The following is a 24,103-nucleotide window of genomic DNA, read 5'->3' on the forward strand; positions in this document are numbered from 1 at the left end:
GGTCAGGAGCTGTTCAACTACAGGCTGAGCAAGTGCAGAATGGTGGTAGAATGTGCATTTGGACGTTTAAAGGCGCGCTGGCGCAGTTTACTGACTCGCTTAGACCTCAGCGAAACCAATATTCCCACTGTTATTACTGCTTGCTGTGTGCTCCACAATATCTGTGAGAGTAAGGGGGAGACTGAGGCAAATCGCCTGGCTGCTGGTTACGCGCAGCCAGACACCAGGGCGGTTAGAAGAGCTCAGGAGGGCGCGGTACGCATCAGAGAAGCTTTGAAAACCAGTTTCATGACTGGCCAGGCTACAGTGTGAAAGTTCTGTTTGTTTCTCCTTGATGAAACCCCCCGCCCCTTGGTTCACTCTACTTCCCTGTAAGCTAACCACCCTCCCCTCCTCCCTTTAATCACTGCTTGCAGAGGCAATAAAGTCATTGCTGCTTCACAGTCATGCATTCGTTATTCATTCATCACACAAATAGGGGGATGACTACCAAGGTATCCCAGGAGGGGTGGTGGAGGAGGGAAGGAAAATGCCACACAGCACTTTAAGCACAGCACTTTAAAAGTTTACAACTTTAAAATTTATTGAATGACAGCCTTCTTTTTTTTGGGCAATCCTCTGTTGTGGAGTGGCTGGTTGGCCGGAGGCCCCCCCACCGCGTTCTTGCGCGTCTGGGTGTGGAGGCTATGGAACTTGGGGAGGAGGGCGGTTGGTTACAGAGGGGCAGCAGCGGCAGTCTGTGCTCCAGCTGCCTTTGCTGCAGCTCAACCATACACTGGAGCATTCTGGTTTGGTCCTGCAGCAGCCTCAGCACTGAATCCTGCCTCCTCTCATCACGCTGCCGCCACATTTGAGCTTCAGCCCTGTCTTCAGCCCGCCACTTACTCTCTTCAGCCCGCCACTTACTCTCTTCAGCCCTCCACCTCTCCTCCCGGTCATTTTGTGCTTTCCTGCACTCTGACATTATTTGCCTCCACGCATTCATCTGTGCTCTGTCAGTGTGGGAGGACAGCATGAGCTCGGAGAACATTTCATCGCGAGTGCGTTTTTTTTTCTTTCTAAGCTTCACTAGCCTCTGGGAAGGAGAAGATCCTGTGATCATTGAAACACATGCAGCTGGTGGAGAAAAAAAAAGGGACAGCGGTATTTAAAAAGACACATTTTATAAAACAGTCGCTACACTCTTTCAGGGTAAACCTTGCTGTTAACATTACATACATAGCACATGTGCTTTCGTTACAAGGTCGCATTTTGCCTCCTCCCACCGCGTGACTACCCCCTCAACCTTCCCCCCTCCCTGTGGCTAACAGCGGGGAACATTTCTGTTCAGCCACAGGCAAACAGCCCAGCAGGAATGGGCTATACTGAGTGTCCCTGAAGAAAAGCACCCTATTTCAACCAGGTGACCATGAATTATATCTCACTCTCCTGAGGATAACACAGAGAGAGAAAGAACGGATTTTGGTTGAATGCCAGCAAACATACACTGCAATGCTTTGTTCTACAGTGATTCCCGAGTATGTGTTACTGGCCTGGAGTGATAGTGTCCTACCATGAAGGACGAAATAAGGCTGCCCTCCCCAGAAACCTTTTGCAAAGGCTTTAGGACTACATCTAGGAGAACCGCAAATGCCAGGGCAAAGTAATCCTTTCACATGCTTGCTTTTAAACCATGTATAGCATTTTAAAAGGTACACTCACCAGAGGTCCCTTCTCCGCCTGCTGGGTCCAGGAGGCAGCCTTGGGTGGGTTCGGGGGGTACTGGCTCCAGGTCTAGGGTGAGAAACAGTTCCTGGCTGTCGGGAAAACCGGTTTCTCCGCTTGCTTGCTGTGAGCTATCTACAACCTCCTCCTCATCATCATCTTCTTCGTCCCCAAAACCTGCTTCCGTATTGCCTCCATCTCCATTGAAGGAGTCAAACAACACGGCTGGGGTAGTGGTGGCTGAACCCCCTAAAATGGCATGCAGCTCATCATAGAAGCAGCATGTTTGGGGCTCTGACCCAGAGCGGCTGTTCGCCTCTCTGGTTTTCTGGTAGGCTTGCCTCAGCTCCTTCAGTTTCACGCGGCACTGCTTCGGGTCCCTGTTATGGCCTCTGTCCTTCATGCCCTGGGAGATTTTCACAAAGGTTTTGGCATTTCAAAAACTGGAACGGAGTTCTGATAGCACGGATTCCTCTCCCCAAACAGCGATCAGATCCCATACCTCCCGTTCGGTCCATGCTGGAGCTCTTTTGCGATTCTGGGTCTCCATCATGGTCACCTGTGCTGATGAGCTCTGCATGGTCACCTGCAGCTTGCCACGCTGGCCAAACAGGAAATGAGATTCAAAAGTTCGCGGTTCTTTTCCTGTCTACCTGGCCAGTGCATCTGAGTTGAGAGTGCTGTCCAGAGCGGTCAGAATGGAGCACTCTGGGATAGCTCCCGGAGGCCAATACCATCGAATTGTGTCCACAGTACCCCAAATTCAAGCTGGGAACGTCGATTTAAGCGCTAATCCACTTGTCAGGGGTGGAGTAAGGAAATCGATTTTAAGAGCCCTTTAAGTCGAAATAAAGGGCTTCACTGTGTGGACGGGTGCAGGTTTAAATCGATTTAACGTTGCTAAATTCGACCTAAAGTCCTAGTGTAGACCAGGGCTTAGTTATCTTGTAATCACTATTAGGAAATAACCCAGAACATAACGCTCTCCCAGCTTCCACTGTCCCAGATTTTAGTTTCTGTTCATACTGAGCTGCCTTAGATGTAAAGGAGAAAGATGGGGGGAAGGGAGGATTTACATGCAAAAAGAAAAGAAACCATCTGATGGAAGGATTAAAGGATAGTTGCTTGCATGTTTCACAAGGTGCTTTCATGCCTCTTAGCTTGATGGAAGTCCCAGGGGTTGCACTGAGCTCTGCGGAGGCTCCATGTTCTCTTGCAAAGGGGGCTGAGGACATGACACCCCCAGCCAGGCAACACAAAGACCAGTAGTGTCCCTCCTTCTAAAAAAGAAAAGGAGTACTTGTGGCACCTTAGAGACTAACCAATTTATTTGAGCATGAGCTTTCGTGAGCTACAGCTCACGAAAGCTCATGCTCAAATAAATTGGTTAGTCTCTAAGGTGCCACAAGTACTCCTTTTCTTTTTGCGAATACAGACTAACACGGCTGTTACTCTGAAACCTCCTTCTAAAGAAGCCCCAGATCCGGACATTCCCAACTAGTTAACGTCTGGGTCTTGATAACATTCCTCCTTCCACAGACAGAGCCTTTCACTGATACCGTTCTCCTCATTGATCTCCGAGCCAGGCTGTGCTACCTCTGGGCAACCCTTGTGTCTTTATTAAATGTGTCACCATAAAAAACCCAGATGTCAAGAGCAGTTGGCTCCTTTGTCGGTTGGCTGGTTTTCTCTGCTTGCTTGGATGAAGAATGACCTCTCAAAGACCCAGGTCCTCTGTCGTTTGTGTCACAACAGTGCTTTCCTCGGTGCTTTCAAAGTGCTGGCTGAAAGATCGTGGCTGAGTGGTAAGGTGGGCAGAGCTAAGTAGCAGGAGTTCTCTGGAGCCTGTCCTGGGAAAGCTCTGAGAGCAAAGGGTGAGAGAGTTGGCATTTAGCCAGAACACAGAGAGAGACGCCTAGAGATTGACCACTTGGGACCTGGCTTTGCTCTGGACCGAAGGTACCCACCCTGCCAAGGGCTCATATAACCCAATATGCAGTGGAATCAGTGTACCCCCAGGGCCTGGGGGGAATGGCAGGGGGACTCGGCAGGGGTTGGGCATGGATGGGGCCAGCATGTCTATAAAATATGCAGGTCCACTGGCCCAATCCCCAGTGTTGGGGGGCTGCAGGGGTTGTTCCTATCACCCAGCAGCTGCAGTTGTGAGCATATAGTGGCTACACACATGTCCCCATACACTATTGTTCTGTCCCTCCCTACCCCAGTGTAACTCCCCAAATATGGTCCATTGACCTTAGCTGTACATGGGGAACCAGCACTTGGTCCCATTTGCAGTAGACAAAGAACGTTTTGTCTACGAGGAACTTTTAAAGTGCAGCAACCTCAGAACGGAAAGTGTCTGGAGATGGGTTAAGGGAAATGGAACTTTTCCGTGCTGTCGCTAAGCCGAATCTGGGAGTGGCTGTTAGTACCTGGCAACTGTTTAGTAGCCCCCATGGGACAAGCTGGTGGATCTCAGTCCACATCCCGAAGCCAGCATCGCCACTGGCCCTGTTTGCTGGCAATCTCAAGAAATCCTGAGGATCGAATGGGCCATGGAGATGAGCTCCTCTTTCACCTTTAGAGGTGGTGTCAGCAACCCAGGACAAAAGCAAGCTGTGGGGGAGGCCACTGGGGAAGCTTATGTTATTACGTGCGATGGACCTGCCCTGTGATTTGAGAAGACTTTGATCTCAAAGGCTGGAACATAGGCACTTCTCATCAGCACTAAAGCAAGTAAAAAATAGCAATGTTTTAGAATATGCTCCCTTAAAATCGCAAGTCACTTCTGTTTCTGAACAGACTTGTCTCTGACCTCACTTCACCACAGCGTTCATGCTCTCTATGGTTCAGGTGAGTCTGCTTGGAACTGAAAGAGCACACGCAGCTAGGGCCTCCTCCATGCTGAGCCTGCTGTGGTACTGTCTGGGGCCTGGTGTACCTGAGCACTGAGTCTCGCTGGCTGTTCTTATGGCCTGAGTGTTGCCATCTGAACAGGACAGGGCCTTGTCCCCGAACCCCTCAGTGCCATTCTCAAAAGGAGTGTGATGGATTGATGGATGGCAGTTTGTGAGTGAATGACAGGATCTACAGTCTCTCTCCTTTCTCCTGTCTCCTCCTTATCTCCACCCTAACCTTTCTAATAGCCTTGTGTTAAAGGGCAGGGAAGACTTGGAGAAGCAGAGGGGTATTTCTCTGAGGAGGCTTGGGAGCAAACAAAAGCTTACTGGGAACCAGGGTTTCCAGTTTCCATCATTCAGCTGGCCTTTCCCTACATTTCCAAACCTGATGCAGCCACTGGGTGCTGAAAGTTTGCTGCAACCTGTGAGAAGGGGAAGGGGCTTTTGGAGAGTGACTTCTGTTTTCCATTATGCCATGGAGGGGAACTACCTCAGACCAGCTGCAAGAGTAAAGTAAGGGTAATCACGAGATGCTTAGAGGGTAACCTTTTTGGGGAAGGGGCGGTATTTCTGCTGTGGTTTTGTACAGTGCCTGCTGTAGTGAGATTGTGGTTCATGACCGGGGTTTCTAGGTATTTCTGCAATACAAATAATTAATAACCAGTCCAGCACCATGCTATGTTGCCTCCCCACCACCTGTCTCCCCCCACCCCATCTCTTTTGGGGGATTCCCCCAACAAGAAATGGATGGTCCAGAGACAAAGATGTTTCTCAGAAGGATAAACATCCTTACAGCACACCTTGGGGACAGGACCTCCTATTCTCTGTTCTTTCTAATCCCCGAGAGAACAGGAGGACTTTGCTTCATTGTGGGCTTCAGAAAGCTGAACAAATTCAGTCAGTGGTTTCTGCTTCATATGGTGATGCTATTAACCATCACCCTCTCCTCTGTGCCACGGCTCTGAGAGATGTTTACTTACTTCAGTATCCCAATGAGAGCTGCTCCCAGGAGGCACCTCATACATTCCCCCATTGGGTTGCCAAGGCCCCCTGAGTGCTTACCTAAATGCCTGGCCGCCCATCCAAGAGGTTATTTGTATTATGGTAGAGCCATAATATGGTAGAGAACCACTGAGTTTGGGGCACCGTTGCAGTCAGTGCAGTACAAACACATGGCAAAAAGAGAGTCCCTGACCGAAAGAGCTTACAATCTAAATAGAAAGGACAGACAAAAGGCGGTGAGAGGGGAAATGGGCACAGAGAGTGGAAGTGACTAACAAGGTTACCCTGCCGGTCAGACACAGAACCAGGAATAGAATCCAGGTCTCCTGGTCACACTGCCTCTTTCCTGTCTCTCCTAAGGGGTTCAGTTCTACCCCTACCTGGATGATATTCAAGGAATTTCTTCCTGCCTGCACATATCTTCTTCTTTCCTCTGGAGATGGGCCCCAGCCTGAACTGAGGGCAGAGGCTAACTTTCATGGGAGCAGCTCTTTGTTCCATAGTGCGGACTGCCATTGCCCACAAGAGCTGCTTGCGGGCACTTGAAAGACCACCCCTTCCCTAAGGATGCAACCTCCTGGCACAATCACACCTTTCTGAGTCTCATGGCTTCTAGTCTATGAGTGTCCATGAACCAGTGATAAGGCCTCTTCAGTTCAGCCTGTTATTTACAGATGAGGAGTGGACAGTCTGGAGGCATGATTGCTCAGGAAGTGTCCTTTGGGGCATTCCACTTCCATTTGCAGGGACCGGGTATGGATGTCTCAAACAAGGATTGGGAAGCCCATCTCAGTAACTGAGAGCAGTCTAAGGAATCCAGAACAGAGCTTCTAGTGCTATGGCTAGCATTAAAAACTTTCCTTCCTCCTGTCCAAGGGCTTGTCAGTACAGATCTTGGCAAACAAACCATAGCCGTTGATTATCTCAGCCCCGAAGGGAGTGTTTGATTTCCCCCACCCCTCCATGTCATGAGGCCTCTGGGACTCATGTCCACTTCACCAGGCCTCACCTTGGTTCTCTGTCTGGGAAAAGCAGATCTCTCCTAGATGGTCTGAACACAGCCAACAAGAGTGGCCCCTCGTCACTTCATTAGAAAAGACCGTTGTCGGTCTATGGGCAGTGGAGCTGTGTGCCTTGGAAGACAGCACCAAATTCTCTCTCCAGTACTCAAAAGCAGGCAGGGATCCAGACTCGCTCCTTGTGAACTGGAGTCAGGACCCTCGTGTTGTCTCGCCAATCCCTCTGCTCCCTGATGTCACCAGAACCACTGTGCTTCTTTTCAATATCCTCTGACCCCCTTAGAAGCAGGTCTTAGAAGCAGCAGGTTCTTTATCCAGGCCCAGACACACTCCTTCTAACAACATAGGTCTTCGTACCCTGGCAGCTGTAGCTCTTGAATGCTCAGTTGAGGCACAACCTCAAGTTCCTTTGGAATCTAAGAATTTGGTTTCTAGACATGTACTAAATGGCGATCCTTTACAATATAGACAAGTAGCAGAAACGTAGCCTTAAAGGCCTGATTCTGCTCTCCATGCTGTAACTCAGGAGTAACTTTGTGGAACTCAGTGCAGTTATACTTGTGCAAAGCTGGTGCGAGTGAGAGGAACATGCAGACCTCTCTCTGACCGTGGGTTGGTCCAGCACAGGTAAATCCAGCACCAGCACTCTCACGGGTCTTCCTCAATTCCTTGTTTAAAAACAGTGCTTGCTTTGGCTACTCAAGTTCTATATGGCAAGTTTAGCAGCTTATTACCCTCCACTCCAGAGATCATTCATTGTTTTCAACTGACCATGACAAGATTCCTCAAGGGTCTGGTTCATATCTAGGAGCCCTGTGCTACCTTGAACCTTGAATTCAGTACTGGTAAGATTCAAGCACCTCTCTTGGAGCTCATGGGCCAGTGGTTCCATTGTGACCTGTTCCCCAGGCTGCATTCCTAGCAACTATTATATCAGCCTGGAGGTGAGTGAGATACAAGTGCCTGTAGCCAATCCTTTTCACAATGTTCTGTAAGGATAGGGTGATGCTGAATCTGCACCCTAAATTTCTCCCTGAAGTCCTCTCTGGATGACATCTCAAATAGTCCACTGGTCTCTTTTCCAGAAGCATGTGTCTAACCAGGAGAAGATCAGAGCACATAAATCAGATGTCAAAAGAGCACAGGTCCATTAGTTGGATAGGACAAAACCTTTCTCTGGTCTTCAGATTTTTTGCGGGGTGGTGTTTAGGGAGATATTCAAGTGAACAGTTAACCTCCAAGAGATTGTCTAGGTGGAATAGACTCTCTACTCAATACTGTTTACGAGCAAGTGGGCGTGTCAGTGACAGATCCCAAGGATGAACATTTTACTAGATGCTAAGGCAGTTTCTGTGGAATGATTGAGAATTGTCTTTGTCTCTGAAAACTGCAATGTAGCTCTCCATTCCCCATTAGCTTCTTGACCATCAGTGTTAAGTCTAAAGATTTTTATGCAAAGGCAGCCCTCTTTCTCCAATTAGGAGCTTTCCAGCCATCATACAGGGGCTTTTACTCCTAGTCGCTCTCCTAGGAGTGGGGAATCTACAGAGGTGGTTGGGTTTATAATCTCATACCAAATGCTCAGTGAGTTTGTGTGTGTGTGTGTGTGCAACTTGAAGTCCCTGCTGCTGCTTGTGAGGAGGTGCATGTGTCTCAAGAGTGTATATCTTCAGAGGCAATATACTTGGATTCCAGTTACCGATAAGTAACCTTCCTCTTTCTAGTTAGCTAAGAGCTTGTACTATGAATTAAGGACAGAACCATCCCCCAGTGTTCAGCCAGTGCAAGATCGTATTTGGTCTATCCAACGTCTCTTCACGCCGGCTTGTGTCTCTGTATTTGTTTTCACTCTGCCCACTCCCTGCTCCATTTTTAACCCTGATTTTCTCTCTGCATTTGTTTTCTGCCTGGATTCTTTTCTTTCCAATCTCTGACAGGAATAGGAACCCAAGCAGCTTTCAAGTTCAAGGCAAAAACTTCACACCCATGGTGCCTGAGTGGATTCAGCATAGTGAAAGCACCCCTGCCCAGTGTACGTGCTTTAAAGATGGGATGGGGTGGGGAGCTTTGTCCTGGGTGCAAGTGAGTGCCTGGTTTAGCACCATCTGTTACAGGTTGGTTATAGTGTTTGGGAGTTACCAGCTCAACAGGTAGCTGTTTTGACCAGGAAATATCAGCACCAAGTCCTTGGCCATCCCCCTCTGCTGCTTCCCTTCCCTCCTGAGAAGGACTCTGCTCAGGCAGGCCCTTCTGCCCACCTGCAGGCCAGGCCAGTGCCCCACGCTTAGAGGGCACTGGGCCATGCCTTGTGACACTGGCTTTTCACCTGGAGGGTTTCGAGGCAGGGGAGAGAGTGGGTGTCCCTTCCACGCTGTGCTCTTTCCTGTGTGCGACTGATGTGCCTTTGCTGTGTATTTTCTGTTTCATTGCTCTCCGGGAAGAAGGGATCTGCACGGACAGGGCTGTTAAACCCTCCTCCAGAGACTGGGGAGGGGAGGGAATGAGGCAGGTGGGGAGGAGACTTTTTCCTTTCATCTCCAATCTCAGAACGGCTAAAGGAGAATCTCAGGCAGCCGTCCCTACAATAATACCCCTGTCTGCTGTCTCTCTGGGCTTCCTTCCCCCATAACAGATACAAGAATACCATACTTTAGCCTCAATTGAAGCAACAGAGGTTTAAATGCTTTCAGCTCAACCACTGTATTCAGATACTGCTGGAACAGCAGAGCATTCAAGCTCAGACAGCCGCGAACTGAAAACCCAAGCCTACAGAAAAGGGAGAGCAAAAGACAGAAGGAAAGAAAGAAAGCAGGAAACCCAACGTCAACAATCCCATAACTCGCTCCAGCTCATTCATTTTTCTTCTCCCGGCAGCTCTGGGGAAGGGATCGAGTGGCGTGGTAAGGAATACAAATGCTTCTCTATTTTTTTTTCTTTGTCCCAGTGAATTTATTTGTAGCAGGGGGTTCTAATTCGATGGATTTGGGGTTATTTTTTCCCCTTTTTACGATCTGCAGGCGCAATGGCAAGCTCTGTGTGTCTCTGGCTTTTTTCTTTTTTTTTTTTTTAAATATGGATTAAATGTTGATTGCTGGAGATGGGAACAATTATTATTAATTGCTATTCATTATTTATAACCATTCTCCTTTTTATTAACTTGGAGGCAGGTCGACCTCTCTGTTGCCAATGACTATCTCTCTATCAGTGCACGCACATACATCTCTCTTGCTCTCCATAGCCATCAACACGCCTGAGGGGGACTGAAAGGAAATGACTAATGGCTAGTGTTTGTTTAACCCTTTCTCTTCCACTGCCCAGATCAGAAGGGAAATCAAAAGAAACATAGACTCTTTTACTGCATTCCCCCTTGCTACTGCTGCTTGGAAGCAGGGTGTGTACAACAAAGTTGTAAATAACAATTTTGTCCAGGGACACAAATGAGTATGTCTGTGGATGGGTGATGAGAGTAGAATGGAAAGATACATTGAGAATCTAGGGGGTATTTCTGATGGAAAGTACAAAGGTCAGCCCTTTCTCTTGACCTGTGCAAACCTCATTTGTTCCTTGTTGCTTAGAGGGTTTTTTTTTTAATCCAAGCTGCTGCTTGTTCTGTGGACAACAATAGAAGAGGGTAAACAAACAGATGTTTTATTCTTTTCTTCAATACGCTGCTGATCAGGGTAAAGATGGTTTGTTCGTTGGATGGGTGGCTGGGCACAAACACCTGCGAGGCTAAAGAGCTGTTTGATAGACCCTCATCCTTTTGTGGCGTTTATCTGAAATTCTGAGGAGCACTGTGGGTATGTGCTCAGTTATAGAGGGAGGGAGAGGGGAATGACAGATGATAGGCTAATGAGGTCAGCTTGGGCTGGAGATCAGCAAAGAGGGGTGTAGGTTGAGAGGAGAATTAGCTGTAGACTAGAACGGACCCTTTCTACACTGCCTTCTCCAGTGACTTCCCCTGCATTGATGGTACTTGCATCAGGTCTGCAGTATTAAAGAGCTGGTTATATCATGCTGGCGGTATTGAAGCAAGCTGGAGTCTGCTCAACATGAGTAAGGGCTGCAGTTTAGTTTTGGTTCCAACCTGCTTGCTCTGGAGGGATTCTCTGGCGAAGGTGTTTCCCCCCCCCCCCCTTTCTTTTAAAAGAAAGGGCTATTGAGGGAGCTGCATGAAAAGTCAGTGTGCTTAAATGACAGCTCCTTCGACTGCTCTCTGGGAGCAGCCGCTTAGCTTGTTGCTTCAAAAGGAGGATGCTGACTGCTGCAGCCCCAATGGAGATGCTTGGAAAGGTGTATTGATTAAGTGGTGGGGGCACATCATCTGTGCAGGTGCCCAAGCAAAGAGACTGGGGAGAGAGCAAAACACAGCACTGAGTAGTAAGGGCTCAGTGTTTCCTACCTATTGTAAGCACTGTATTGCAAAGATGATTAACCCTCGAAGGCTGAGGCATATCCACTATAGTGCTTCTGGTTGATCTGGAATAATACAGGTGCTACAGGACGTTCTGGGAGACTTATGCTTGATGGAATCCACATAAAATACGTAGAGTTCCTGGGAATTAAATATTATGCAGCCCTATATACTAGATCCCTGAGTGGGACTATTTTTTACATCTCGCTCCTGTCCCACCATGCAATTCCCACTCCTGCATTGTTTCTTGTTTGTTTTTATCCTGATCCTATCTGCAAAAACCTTAGATCCCGCAAGAGAGACCGATTCTCCCATGCTACTAAAAAAACAAAACAAAATTGGTTGGTCAATATATTATATACATAAACAGAATTAGACACAATTTTTATGTGGCAAACTGATGAGAGAGTTAGTGTTTTCTGGCAAATTACCACAGTCCGTTTTTTGCCCACCCAATCCCACCTGCAGAAAAGTACATTTTACCGGCTCCCGCTATTATGGCAACAGGTTCTGCAGGATCTCAGACCCACTGCAGGGCTCTACTATATACATCATCTCATGGCTGGTAGAGGAAAGAGAAGGCTCCTCGGGGCTTGGGTACTGCATTGGTAGGACGTGAGGTCAAGAATGGAATATACAAACTTTCTGGACTGGGATAATCTTGTAGCCAGGTTTCTAGAGTGAGATGGTGCATGGAGGAAAGAGGAGAGAGTGAAACCAATGCAACCACCAGCCAGGCCTGATGGACTCTGAAGCTGGGGGTTTGGCAGAGGTGGGGATATGGGGTTCTGGACCTGGGCACCCTGAGGTGCTGGGCTCTGAGGCGTGGACCTGTTAAAAGGAATAGTGTTGTTAAGCATTGGATTGACAAGCCTACCCACTGAAATCTGTTACCCACAGAGCAGTCACAGTCTGAGCAGCAGCAGCAGTGCAAGCTTCCCCCACACTGCTTCTGTACACCTGGCTGAGAGGAACAACCCCTAGGGGTGAATGAGCAGTGAATCTCATGGCCAGTTAGATCCTTGGCCTCCCAAGGTCTGCCAGCTGTCCGCTCCGTTGTGGTGTCTTCAGACAGAAAAAATGGGCTGAGACCCTCCAGGGAGTAATGATTTCTGGGCACAATTCTCTGAGGCTGGTCTTGATCCGGTGACATAGAGGGCAATTTTTTTAATCCGTCAATTGTTTTAATCCAGCCACCTCATCTTTTTCAAGGAAGAGTGTGAGAGAGACAGAACTAACAGGGTCCTAGAATGTGAGGAGAGCAGTTAGGCAGGAGACAAGCACATGCCCACTCCAGACAATGGGATTAGTCAGGGTGAGGTGCCTCTACAGATGGATGAAGATGCTGGTGCTATGGATGCAGTCCTGGCCTTTCAGTGTAGCTTTTTAACCACCTCTTTGCCCTAAACGAGGAGCCTTCAACCTAAAGGATCTCCAATGGTTTTGAAAATGATGCCACTGTTCCTGCAGACTTTCTAGCTACCTGTCCTTCAGAGCGTGCCCAGTGCCTGATTGCCTATCCAGACTATACCCAGTGTCTGCTTTCCCCCTCCCTCCTGATACACAAAGTCAGTAGAGGCAAGTGAGCACAATGGTGTCCAATTCTCTTAACAAATGGAGATCTGAGAAGTTGCTGGTGCTCGGGCTGTACATTGTACCCTCTGGCACATAAGTCTGATTGCAGATTCCACCACCTCTCCTGGAATTTCCTCTTGCTTTTTCCTGTATGGTAAGAATGCACAGGTACATTCTGAGCACCACTGTGCAGATAGGTCAGCTTCTAGGGAGCTCTGTTTTTCTTTGGTTCTGTGTCTTTTGTGACAAATATGTGTGACTTTTGTGACTTCCCTCCTTCCCACCTTAATTCTTTCTCAATCCCCTTCTTTCTATACATTTCTCTTTTACTCCCTCCTTCTTTCCCCGTCCCTCTCCATTTTGTAGACTTACTTTCATTCTGCTTCTCAGCATCCCCCCTTTCCTTTCCTCTCTTCCTATTTCAGTGTTTGCTCATTTTTTCTCTCTCTCATTCACTCCTTTCAAGTCCTCCTCCTCCTCCTCAGTTTTGCTCCAGCTCAGCTCTGAAGAAAAAAGCCCAGCCCCTTATCTGTGGGTGTATTCCTGCCAAATGTTTACAAAAAATAGCACAATGTACAGACCGAATCCTGGCATTATTACACACCCAGACAGTTAGCATAGTAAATAATCCTGCCTTTCAAATACTCCTCCAGTCCCTACTACTGCCATCACTTTCTCTTGCTCCCATGTCTCTGAGCTAAATGTATATTCATTTTGCACATACGTACATTTCAGAGGTACCCAGTCTGGGTATTCAGTATATATGCGTATAGCAGTGGTGGGCAACTTGCGGCCCGTCAGGGTAATCTGCTGGCGGGCTGCCAGACAGTTTGTTTACATTTGCACGGCTGCCCGAAGCTCCCAGTGGCCGCGGTTCACCGTTCCCGGCCAAAGGGAGCTGCAGGAAGCAGCGGCCAGCACCATTGGCCAGGAACGGCGAACCGTGGCTACTGGGAGCTGCGGCCGGCCATGCAAATGTAAACAAACTGTCTGGTGGCCCGCCAGCAGATTATCCTGATGGGCCGCAGGGTGCCCACCACTGGCATATAGTATCTCAGTATGTATGTATCAATGGCTGGCATGGCTGTTTACATTGTATGTGAACATAGAATGTCTGTGTATGCATTACACTGTACCACTATCTGTATCTATCATTGATGGGATCAAACCTGGGACCTCTGGAGCTAAATGCATGAGCCTCTACTGCATGAGCTAAAAGCCACATGGCTCTTAGCGAAGGCTGTAGCAGACTCATTAATCTCTAAGTGGTCTCGGTGCCACTAGAGGGGACAGAGCACCACACCCAGAAGATCTGTGGGTTACATGTATAGATAGTTTTATTAATCTGTTTAGTGCCATGCGTGTATAACATTTTGCAAATAGAGGACATAGTTCTTTGCGTGAAGAATAAGCACCTATTTATTGACTCAATGACGTCAGTGAAGGCAACAGGAATGAGGAAGGTGAAGGGAGGTGCAAGGATCACAACAAAAGATTGTCAAGGTTTCAGTTAGTGATGCATGGCATGCCAAAGGTGCTAGCTACACATACGTTTATGTATAGATAATTGTGGTGAGATGTTTGGCTGCGCGTGTGTGTTCTCCCTGTGTGCTGTCCCAGCTTTGCGCAGACAGTTGGTACAGTATACCTCAAGCGAACCACCCACTGACCACAAGATCCGTTAAGGTATGAAAGCACCCAGCCAGGTTTATTGTTGATGAAGCACGATATTAATATCCCACAGACTCTACCGGACCACTAAGATATGGACCATCTCAGTGAATGGCGGGACTTTCCGTTCCTCACTAGGCTAGACAGAGACACTCCATTTGAGGCTCCATTTAATACATCAATACAAACAAGTTGTATTGTACTGTATCGTACTGCCCCTCCGACGTTGTTAGTTGACACCCTCTGACATAGCTGATTACCACCCACCACCATGTACATCTCTATTCATTACACTGTCATCGTGATCTTATCTTTAGGATGGGTCAGCATGTTCCTGTTATCTTTAGGGAATGCGTTGGTATCGAGGTGTTCTGGTACCACCCTTCTGCAACATGTTTACCTATATATTCTTGTGCCTAGCACTACTTAGGAATGTGTGTTTCTGCAATATCAGCCCTGTTCTTGCCAAATTCTGTGAGCAGGTCCTGCCTCTTACTCACAACTTAACTTTGCTTTAGCCCAGCAAAGTTTTGACTACTACTTTAGCTCAGGCCTCATACTAGGCCTCTGATACAAAGGCTTATGTCTCAGGCTCTCTTCCTACTATATTCCCCCACGTTTTGTCTTTTTATGGGGAGGATGTTTACCCATCATTTCAGAAAAGCATAATGCATGGGCTGAAGATGACCCAGTGGGCTAAACACTGTATTTGGTTACCTTACTTTACCATTTATACATTTATGCCCCATTTGTTCAGTAGTTTGCTCGTTTTTTTGTACGATTGATGGACAGGTTTTATTTTTCAATTGTTTTTAAGTTCCTTATGGTGGACCTGGGAATGTTAGGCCCGGGACTTTGAGGAATGTAGTTTTATGATTGAGCCTTGGTGGCACATTTAAATAATTAATATATATGAGTAATATGGATATGGTGCATATATTTGTAGTGTATATGGGTATATATGTATAGTATGTATGTGTACATATGACACCATCTTATACTGAAGCATAACAATTTTTCTTTTAATTTGGGGTTGTAGTTTCGTCCTTGTGGTACGGCAGATGACAATACACTTTTATTAGGGCAATTACAGTTACCACCTGTATTATCATTAGTAGTAGGCTGAGTGTTTTCAAACACGGGGATAGACACTATTACAGTGTGTTCCACAGTGCTATATATATGAGAAGTAAAACAGACATTTGGAGCAGTGACATTACAAATAAGGCCTTTATATATAAATGTTTTGTAATTAGTTAGTACAAAGTACTGTCCATCCATGTTATAGGTTACCCTTACTGCTGGTTGTTACCCTCTGGTAAGCTTTACTGGGAAGGAAACAGGAACAGGTCGCTGTTTTGTTTTATTGGTTGCATTATTTAGTGATACCCCAGTAGCTGACATAGATTCAGTTGTTTTTTATGGATGCTGGTTTTCAGATAACCTACTGAATGGACAGTCACCAATTTATCAAAAATTGTTGTGTCAGGATTTAGTGTTGGTACCCAGACACTGAACAAGATTGTTTTGAATAATATGTGCCTTCCTTATTGATCCCAAACTGTGACTGGTACTACCAGGGAATTTGTTTACCCAATTTGTAGTTACTGTGTAACTTAATTTTTTTACCAGTTTGTTTTTTTTCTTGCCTTCGTGTTGTTTGCTGCCATTCGTTTGTTGATTTTTACCTGTGTGTTGATTAAACAGGTTAGCAAGGTTATGCACATTGTAAATGATGTACAGCAATAATACAACAATACAGCAATAATGCCGTTGCTTTTACATAGTAGCCAAGTTTAATTTAACTGATGGTGGTTTCTATGCGATTGCCAACATAATTGTTCAGATATGGTAGATTGAGGTGTATTTGGCCAGTTTTTTATTTATAAAGCACTCCATTTTCCCTTTTTTTGATGCTTGGGGGTTTCTTCAGTGAATACTGAGATCTTTTGGTGTTCTTGTGGTGTGATTTTTTTGGTGTTTTTGGTTTGTGGGATCCAATTATTACAGAGGACAGCATGCTTACTTCCCAGATCAGTAGTCAGGGGGTCACCAATGTGGTCAGATGTTTGGCTGTGTGTGCTGTCCCAGCTTTGTGCAGACAGCTGGCATAGCGGACCTCGAGAGAACCACCCAATGACCACAAGATCTGTTAAGGTACGAAGGCACCCAGCCAGGTTTATTGTTGACAAAGCACTGTACTAGTATCCCACAGACTCTACCGGACCACTGATACTTGTATGCTTGTAACAATGGCCCAGCTCAGTGAATGGTGGGACTTTCTGTTCCTCCCAAGGCTAGCCAGAGACACTTGCTTTGAGGCTCCATTTTATACATCAATACAAACAAGTTACGTACTGCCCCTCTGATATAGTTAGTTGACACCCTCTGATGAAGCCAGTTACCACCCATCACCTTGTACATCTCTATTCATTACACTGTCATCCTGACCTTATCTTTAGGATGGGTCAGCATGTTCCTGTTATTTTTAGGGAATGAGTTCATATCAAGGTGTTCTGATACCACCCTTCTGAAATATGTTTACGTATATACTCTTGTGCCTAGCACTACTTAGGAATGTGTGTTTCTGCAATATCAGCCCTGTTCTTGCCAAATTCTGTGAGCAGGTCCTGCCTCTTACTCACAACTTAACTTTGCTTTATATCAGCAAAGTTTTGAGTATTACTTTATCTCAGGCCTCTAATACAAGGGCTTATGTCTCAGACTCTTTTCCTACTACAATAATAGCATTGTCAGTCATGTGTATAGTTTGCAGCATCAGATTTCCAATACTGTGTGTGCTGTTGTGGTTGCTAGTCTGAGTTGGCAGTTGCTGTGATTGTGAGTCAGTCTTTCTGCAGTTGCAATGGTTGTGAATCTGTGTCTGCCTCTAATTGCTGTGCGGTTGGACTAGTGTTAGGTTGTTACACTTGTGGCTGAGTCTGTGTGCCTGCCTGTAGCTGTGGTGGTTATGAACTAGTCTCTACTTGGATCCAGAGTAACAGCCGTGTTAGTCTGTGTTAGCAAAAAGAAAAGGAGTACTTGTGGCACCTTAGAGATTAACCAATTTATTTGAGCATAAGGTTTCGTGAGCTACAGCTCACTTCATCGGATGCATTCCTGGAATCACTTTCAGGGAAATTATGGGGGGCAAACTGGGATTAGTTTTGGTTTATGGGAAACATTGTTGAGCAGCTTTTGGTTTTGCTAAATTAAACCCAGTGGTGGTTTGGACCCTGCTCATAATTGTCAGTCACCAGCACACTGGGCAATGTGGATAAACAAACCCAGTTTGGGGCTCGACTCTCAATCCAATGAGCATCCTTGTTTCCATTTTGCCTTTTCCCTTTATTTTTCCCCTCACGTGCCTCCTCCTTTGTGAATATTTTGTATTGGTATTGTAGTGCAGAAACCACACTTGGGAGCTTCCATGTGTCTCTAACACTTGGTCTGAGTGGCAGATTCTTTGCAAGGCCTGATGATAAATATATAGGCTTTGTGCCTCTTAGGTCTGTGTGGGAGTCCCATCGGTTTTCTCTCTGTGTGTGTTTTGAGTCATTGGGGTTGTTCTGGGTGCATCTCACAGGTGCTTGTGAGTTCAAAGATTCCTCTGCTGGTGAGAGGAAAAGGAAGCTCTTATGTTCTCTTACCACGGTGGGGAAAGTGATCCTTGCATGTAATAATAAAAACAAGCAGATCAGTTTGTCAGGTTCTCTGGAACCTTCCTCTATGAAAGCCTTGAGGTAAATGGACAATTTTTTTAGGCACTTCCTGTGGGGACAGTGTCATGCAGTGTAATTCAGACTGCAAGAATTACTAGCATTACAATGTTGTGGGGATGAACTCCAGCAGTGCTCAGGCTGCTCATTCTTACTAGAGGGCTCTCTGCTGTACAGGAATGGATTTCTTATTCCAGGCTGGATCAAAGTCTACTATAAACCACCTCCTCTTTGCAGAGCATGAAAAACGCGGCATGAAAACAGCCTGAGAGACAGAGCCGTTCAGAAAGAGGCTCCTCGGTGCTAGCACCTTGGTGACCCTGTCACTAGTCAGTTAAAAACAGAGGTGCTTTAACCAATCAACTCCCCACAGCCCTTTTAATTAAACAGTCTATTCAGACAATCACTGTTGGATTTATAGAGGGTGCCTCACACAGAGCTAGATTTTGCTTGGTCCTTTTGTTGGTGAAAAGGACAGGTGTAGTCAAAGTCCCTGTGCTCAGCGGGGTCCAGCCAGTGTCCCTTTGCACAGGGGAGCAGCGGGGGTACTCCTGTGCACTCAAACCATCCCAAATGGCCCATGGATCTGGCTTGGAAACAATGGGGAGATTTAAAAGAGCCCCTAAGCCTGCCTTGTGCCAGCAAGGAAGGGAGAAAGAATACTGAGTTGTACATTATTTTTACTCATAGGAGGTGATCAGATGCTTACGGGCGTTGATATAAGACCATGGGTGATCTGGCCCATCATTGCCCTGGGGCTAATGCAGCTCCAATGCCAGCCAGTGTCCACTAGGCACAATCCAGCCCATGACCCCTGCTTTTGTTTACAACAGTTGAAGCAATGCATCTGAGAAAATGTATGCAGAAGTGTCAACTCTCAGGATCTGGCCCTGTTTCTCTCTCCGTTCCCTTCAAGAAAAAGCCTGACTAGATTGAGGACCACAAAATGCTCTAATTGTAGCTCACACTCCACTTTCCCAATAAAAATCAAGCCCAAACGAAAGGAAGGAGAGGTTGAGTGGTGTGCCAGGCTATCTCCTGTAGTCTCAGTGGCACTGTCTGCACTATTGCTGGCAAAGCATCCACCTGAATTGGTAGTGAAGACAGTTCTGCCCTAGTGCAGATGGACCCAAATTATTTTCAGCACCATGGCCATGAGCTGGAAGGGTCCTTAAGTATGTGCCTATCTTTAAGGAAGCGAGCAGTCCCATTGGCTTCAATGGGACTGTTGTGACTGTAAAGTTAACCATATGCCTAGGTATCCTGCTGAATGAGGGCCCTTTACAGGATGCATGCGTAGGAATTGATGGAGCCATAGTCAGTTTCCTGGTGTAGACTGGTGTGTAACTGTGATCAATGTTAATACGATCCTAGTATCCAGTTCAGCTCTTGCTTTCACTGACCACGGTCTTCAACCAGCCTGCATTACCACAGATTTTGTTTGCTACATTCCTGGTTCCTCCACATATCTAGCATCATGCTCCTCTCTGCCCTTTCCCACAACTTTTCCAGTCCTAGGGTGTATAGAATCATAGGACTGGAAGAGACCTCAAGAGGTCATCTAGTCCAGTCCCCTGCACTCATGGCAGGACTAAGTATTATCTAGACCATCCCTGGCAGATGTTTCTCTAACCTGCTCTTAAAAATCTCCAATGATGGAGATTCCACAACCTTCCTAGGCAATTTGTACCAGTGCTTAACCAACCTGACAGTTAGGAAGTTTTTCCTAATGTCCAACCTAAATCTCCCTTGCTGCAATTTAAAGCCATTGCTTCTTGTCCTATCCTCAGATATAAACGAGAACAATTTTTCTCCCTTCTTATTGGAGCAACCTTTTAATGTACTTGAAAACTGTTATCATGTCTGTCCCCCCCCCTCCCCCCTCAGTCTTTTCTTCTTCAGACTAAACAAACCCAATTTTTTCAATCTTCCCTCATAGGTTATGTTTTCTAGAACTTTTATCATTTTTGTTGCTCTTATCTGGACTTTCTCCAATTTGTTCACATCTTTCCTGAAATGTGATGCCCAGAACAGGACACAATATTCCAGTTGAGGCCTTATCAGTGTGGAGTAGAATGAAAGAATTACTTTTTCTGTCTTACTTACAACATTCCTGCTAATACATCTCAGAATAATGTTTGCCTTTTTTTGCAACAGTGTGACACTATTGACTCTTATTTAGTTTGTGAGCCACTATAACCCCCCGATCCCTTTCTGCAATTCTCCTTCCTAGGCAGTCATTTCCCATTTTGTATGTGTCCATTGATGCTGTGAGCTGGAGTTGTGATTCCTAGCTCCAGGAGACATACCTACGCTAGCTCTAATCCAGCTAGCTCACTAAAAATAGTGTGTCTGCAGTGGTGCAAGTGGCAGAAGAGGTTAATGGCCCCAGTACATACCCATCTAAGATGCTAGCCATGTGCTCTGGGTGGTTAGCCACTCCTGCTGCTTGCCCCACCAGTTACTCTATTTTTAACACACTAGCTCAGTCAGAATGACATCCCCAGTTCAAAGCATAGACATACCCTTAGTGTGAGGCTTCCTCCTCCTCTGCATCAGGTTCCCTGCATCCCTCTACTCTGCCATCTCACCAGCTCTTTGCAAAGCTGATCTGGAAAGGATGTATTTTGTTCTTTTCTCACTCTTAGGCAAAAATCTCCAGGGTAGGTCCAAACCACTACAGATTGCAAAGCTGTTACTGCAGCATTTGGGATCACTGCTGTAAAATCTTGGATTACTTTTGTGGGTATATCTCTTAGTTCCTGTACTGAGCCTTCAAGGAATTCTGCCCTGCTACATCACTTCTGATCTATAACACCCCTGGCTTTTTGAGTTCTGGGCCCCTAAACTGCTCTGCTGATGCACCTCAGTCATCATCTGCATTGCCTTTGCTATTACAGAGCGGTGTCTCCACACAGTTCAGCTAATGTATGTCATTCCTGATGAGATGTGGTCCTAGCTGCTCCAGTCATGGGTCTTCATACAGATCTCAGTGCATCTCAGGGCTTGTCTATACCATAGGGCAACGTGCTCTATGGGGGTGGGATTTCTAAAGCACACAGGCCTAACAAAGAAAATAACAGAACGCCACTAGCCGTCACCTTCAGCCCCCAACTAAAACCCCTCCAACGCATTATCAAGGATCTACAACCTATCCTGAAGGATGACCCAACACTCTCACAAATCTTGGGAGACAGGCCAGTCCTTGCCTACAGACAGCCCCGCAACCTGAAGCAAATACTCACCAACAACCACATACCACACAACAGAACCACTAACCCAGGAACTTATCCTTGCAACAAAGCCCGTTGCCAATTGTGCCCACATATCTATTCAGGGGAAACATCACAGGGCCTAATAACATCAGCTACACTATCAGAGGCTCGTATACCTGCACATCCACCAATGTGATATATTCCATCATGTGCCAGCGATGCCCCTCTGCCATGTACATTGGTCAAACTGGACAGTCTCTACGTAAAAGAATAAATGGACACAAATCAGATGTCAAGAATTATAACATTCATAAACCAGTCAGAGAACACTTCAATCTCTCTGGTCACGCAATCACAGACATGAAAGTTGCGATATTACAACAGAAAAACTTCAAATCCAGACTTGAGTGAGAGACTGCTGAACTGGAATTCATTTGCAAATTGGATACAATTAACTTAGGCTTGAATAGAGACTGGGAGTGGCTAAGTCATTATGCAAGATAACCTATTTCCCCTTGTTTTTTCCTACCTCCCCCCCTCCCTCCTCAGACATTCTTGTTAAACCCTGGATTTGTGCTGGAAATGGCCCACCTTGATTATCATACACATTGTAAGGAGAGCGATCACTTTAGATAAGCTATTACCAACAGGAGAGTGGGTTTGTGGGGGGAGAGAAAACCTTTTGTAGTGATAATCACCCATTTTTTCATGGTTTGTGTGTATAAAAACATCTTCTGTATTTTTCACAGTATGCATCCGATGAAGTGAGCTGTAGCTCACGAAAGCTTATGCTCAAATAAATTGGTTAGTTTCTAAGGTGCCACAAGTACTCCTTTTCTTAAAGCACATTAACATGCTGCACGTTGATTGGTCCATGTAGACCCTGTTGGTGTGCATTAATGTATTACTGTTTTAACCAGTACTATGTTCAAGCACACTAGGTAACCTTCAGTTAGCACCAACAGGGTCTACTTGAAAAATTCGTTACCAGATCCAGTCCTACTCTCCACAGGACTGGTATTTGACTCTTGTACCTCATGCTCATGCTCAATTCCACATTAATATGGATAACTATCATCTCAGTTTGGAGCTAGCTAAGGCAATACTGCATAACCTGAAACCAGGAATGTCTCTGTGCATGGGGCCTGGCCTCATGTCCTGGTTGATTTGACAGAAACCAGCGTGTTGTCCCGGTTGCTGTAAACCCCAGCAGACTGGCATTAAACTGAGCCTTCACAACCTGAAAGCTGAACCATTTCTTGGTCTTCCAAATCGGGGTGCCAGCAGCTGAAGGCTTTTTGGGTTCTCAAAGGCCAGCTCTACCTGCTGTGGCAGTACTGGGCCTCCTCTGGATGATCAAATATGAGGCGGTGTGATATGGAGGCATCCTAACAAACTGTATGTATGCAGCTTCTGACTTGGTACTGCCACTCCAAGGTGCCTCAGCATACTGAGAGACCTAAAAGGGGAAAGACAGTTAACTATGCAGTAACATTACAATAAAAATACAACTGAGCATTAATGTAAAATCTGAACGTACTAGAGAGGCAGGACAGCCAAGTGGCCATTGAAACCACCTGATGCCCAAACTTCATCCATTTCTGGCAGTGTCATTACCAGGGTGAAACTAAGCTTAGCCACCTGAAAGTGGCCATTTGGAAAAAATGAGTCTTCAGAGATGAATGGAAAAATGCTGAAAGCTTCTGCTGTCTGGATGTGCTCAGGCTGAGTGTGCTTTAGAGTAATGGAGCACTGGGGGACAAGCATTTCACTGGACTTCTGGCATGCACTGTCTTGCAGATGTGGACAAATGCAGGTCATGACCCCAATAATTGGGAATGCCCAAGCCTGAAGTGACAAGGGTGAGGATGGGGGGAGAGGTGGGAAGGGACTTGAAGGGAAGGGAAAGAATCTTTAAGTCACTTTGGTGCTTCCGACAACTCTTTGGAGCTGCTGAGATCTTTTGAGAGTTATTTGCATCAGCCAGCACCACTGGCAGCAGACTGTAGCAATTGTTGCTTGTGCAGAGCCTTGTCTGTGGAACCAGAGAGAAGTTACGTCCAAAGCAGACTACGAAGAGTTAAAAGGGATCTCGCAAAACTGGGTGACTGGGCAACAAAATGGCAGATGAAATTCAATGTTGATGAATGCAAAGTAATGCACATTGGAAAACATAATCCCAAATATACATATCAAATGATGGGGTCTAAATTAGCTGTTACCACTCAAGAGAGAGATCTTGGAGTCATTGTGGATAGTTCTCTGAAAACATCCACTCAATGTGCAGTTTTCAGAGTAACAGCCATGTTAGTCTGTATTCGCAAAAAGAAAAGGAGTACTTGTGGCACCTTAGCGACTAACCAATTTATTTGAGCATAAGCTTTCGTGAGCTACAGCTCACTTCCTCGGATGCATACTGTGGAAAATACAGAAGATGTTTTTATACACACAGACCATGAAAAAATGGGTGTTTATCACTACAAAAGGTTTTCTCTCCTCCCACCCCACTCTCCTGCTGGTAATAGCTTATCTAAAATGATCACTCTCTTTACAATGTGTATGATAATCAAGGTGGGCCATTTCCAGCACAGATCCAGGTTTTCTCTCCGCCCCCCCCACCCACTCTTTGTGCTGGAAATGGCCCTCCTTGATTATCATACACATTGTAAAGAGAGTGATCACTTTAGATAAGCTATTACCAGCAGGAGAGTGGGGTGGAGAGAGAAAAAACCTTTTGTAGTGATAAACACCCATTTTTTCATGGTCTGTGTGTATAAAAACATCTGCTGTATTTTCCACAGTATGCATCCGAGGAAGTGAGCTGAAGCTCACGAAAGCTTATGCTCAAATAAATTGGTTAGTCTCTAAGGTGTCACAAGTACTC

General features: G+C 46.2%; 1 protein-coding gene across 3 annotated transcripts in view; it reads left to right on the forward strand.

Moving 5' to 3' along the window:
- The first annotated feature begins 9,188 nt into the window (after nt 1–9,188).
- GABRA3 (gamma-aminobutyric acid type A receptor subunit alpha3) overlaps nt 9,189–24,103 on the forward strand; it is a 131,814-nt gene continuing 116,899 nt past the window's right edge. For all 3 annotated transcript variants that reach the window (XM_073360727.1, XM_073360724.1, XM_073360726.1), the window contains exon 1: nt 9,189–9,525. The gene's annotated coding sequence lies outside the window, so the exon portion shown is untranslated. The remainder of the gene's footprint in view (nt 9,526–24,103) is intronic.

Source organism: Lepidochelys kempii, chromosome 9 (assembly GCF_965140265.1).
Source record: "Lepidochelys kempii isolate rLepKem1 chromosome 9, rLepKem1.hap2, whole genome shotgun sequence".
NCBI classification, from domain to species: Eukaryota; Metazoa; Chordata; order Testudines; family Cheloniidae; genus Lepidochelys; species Lepidochelys kempii.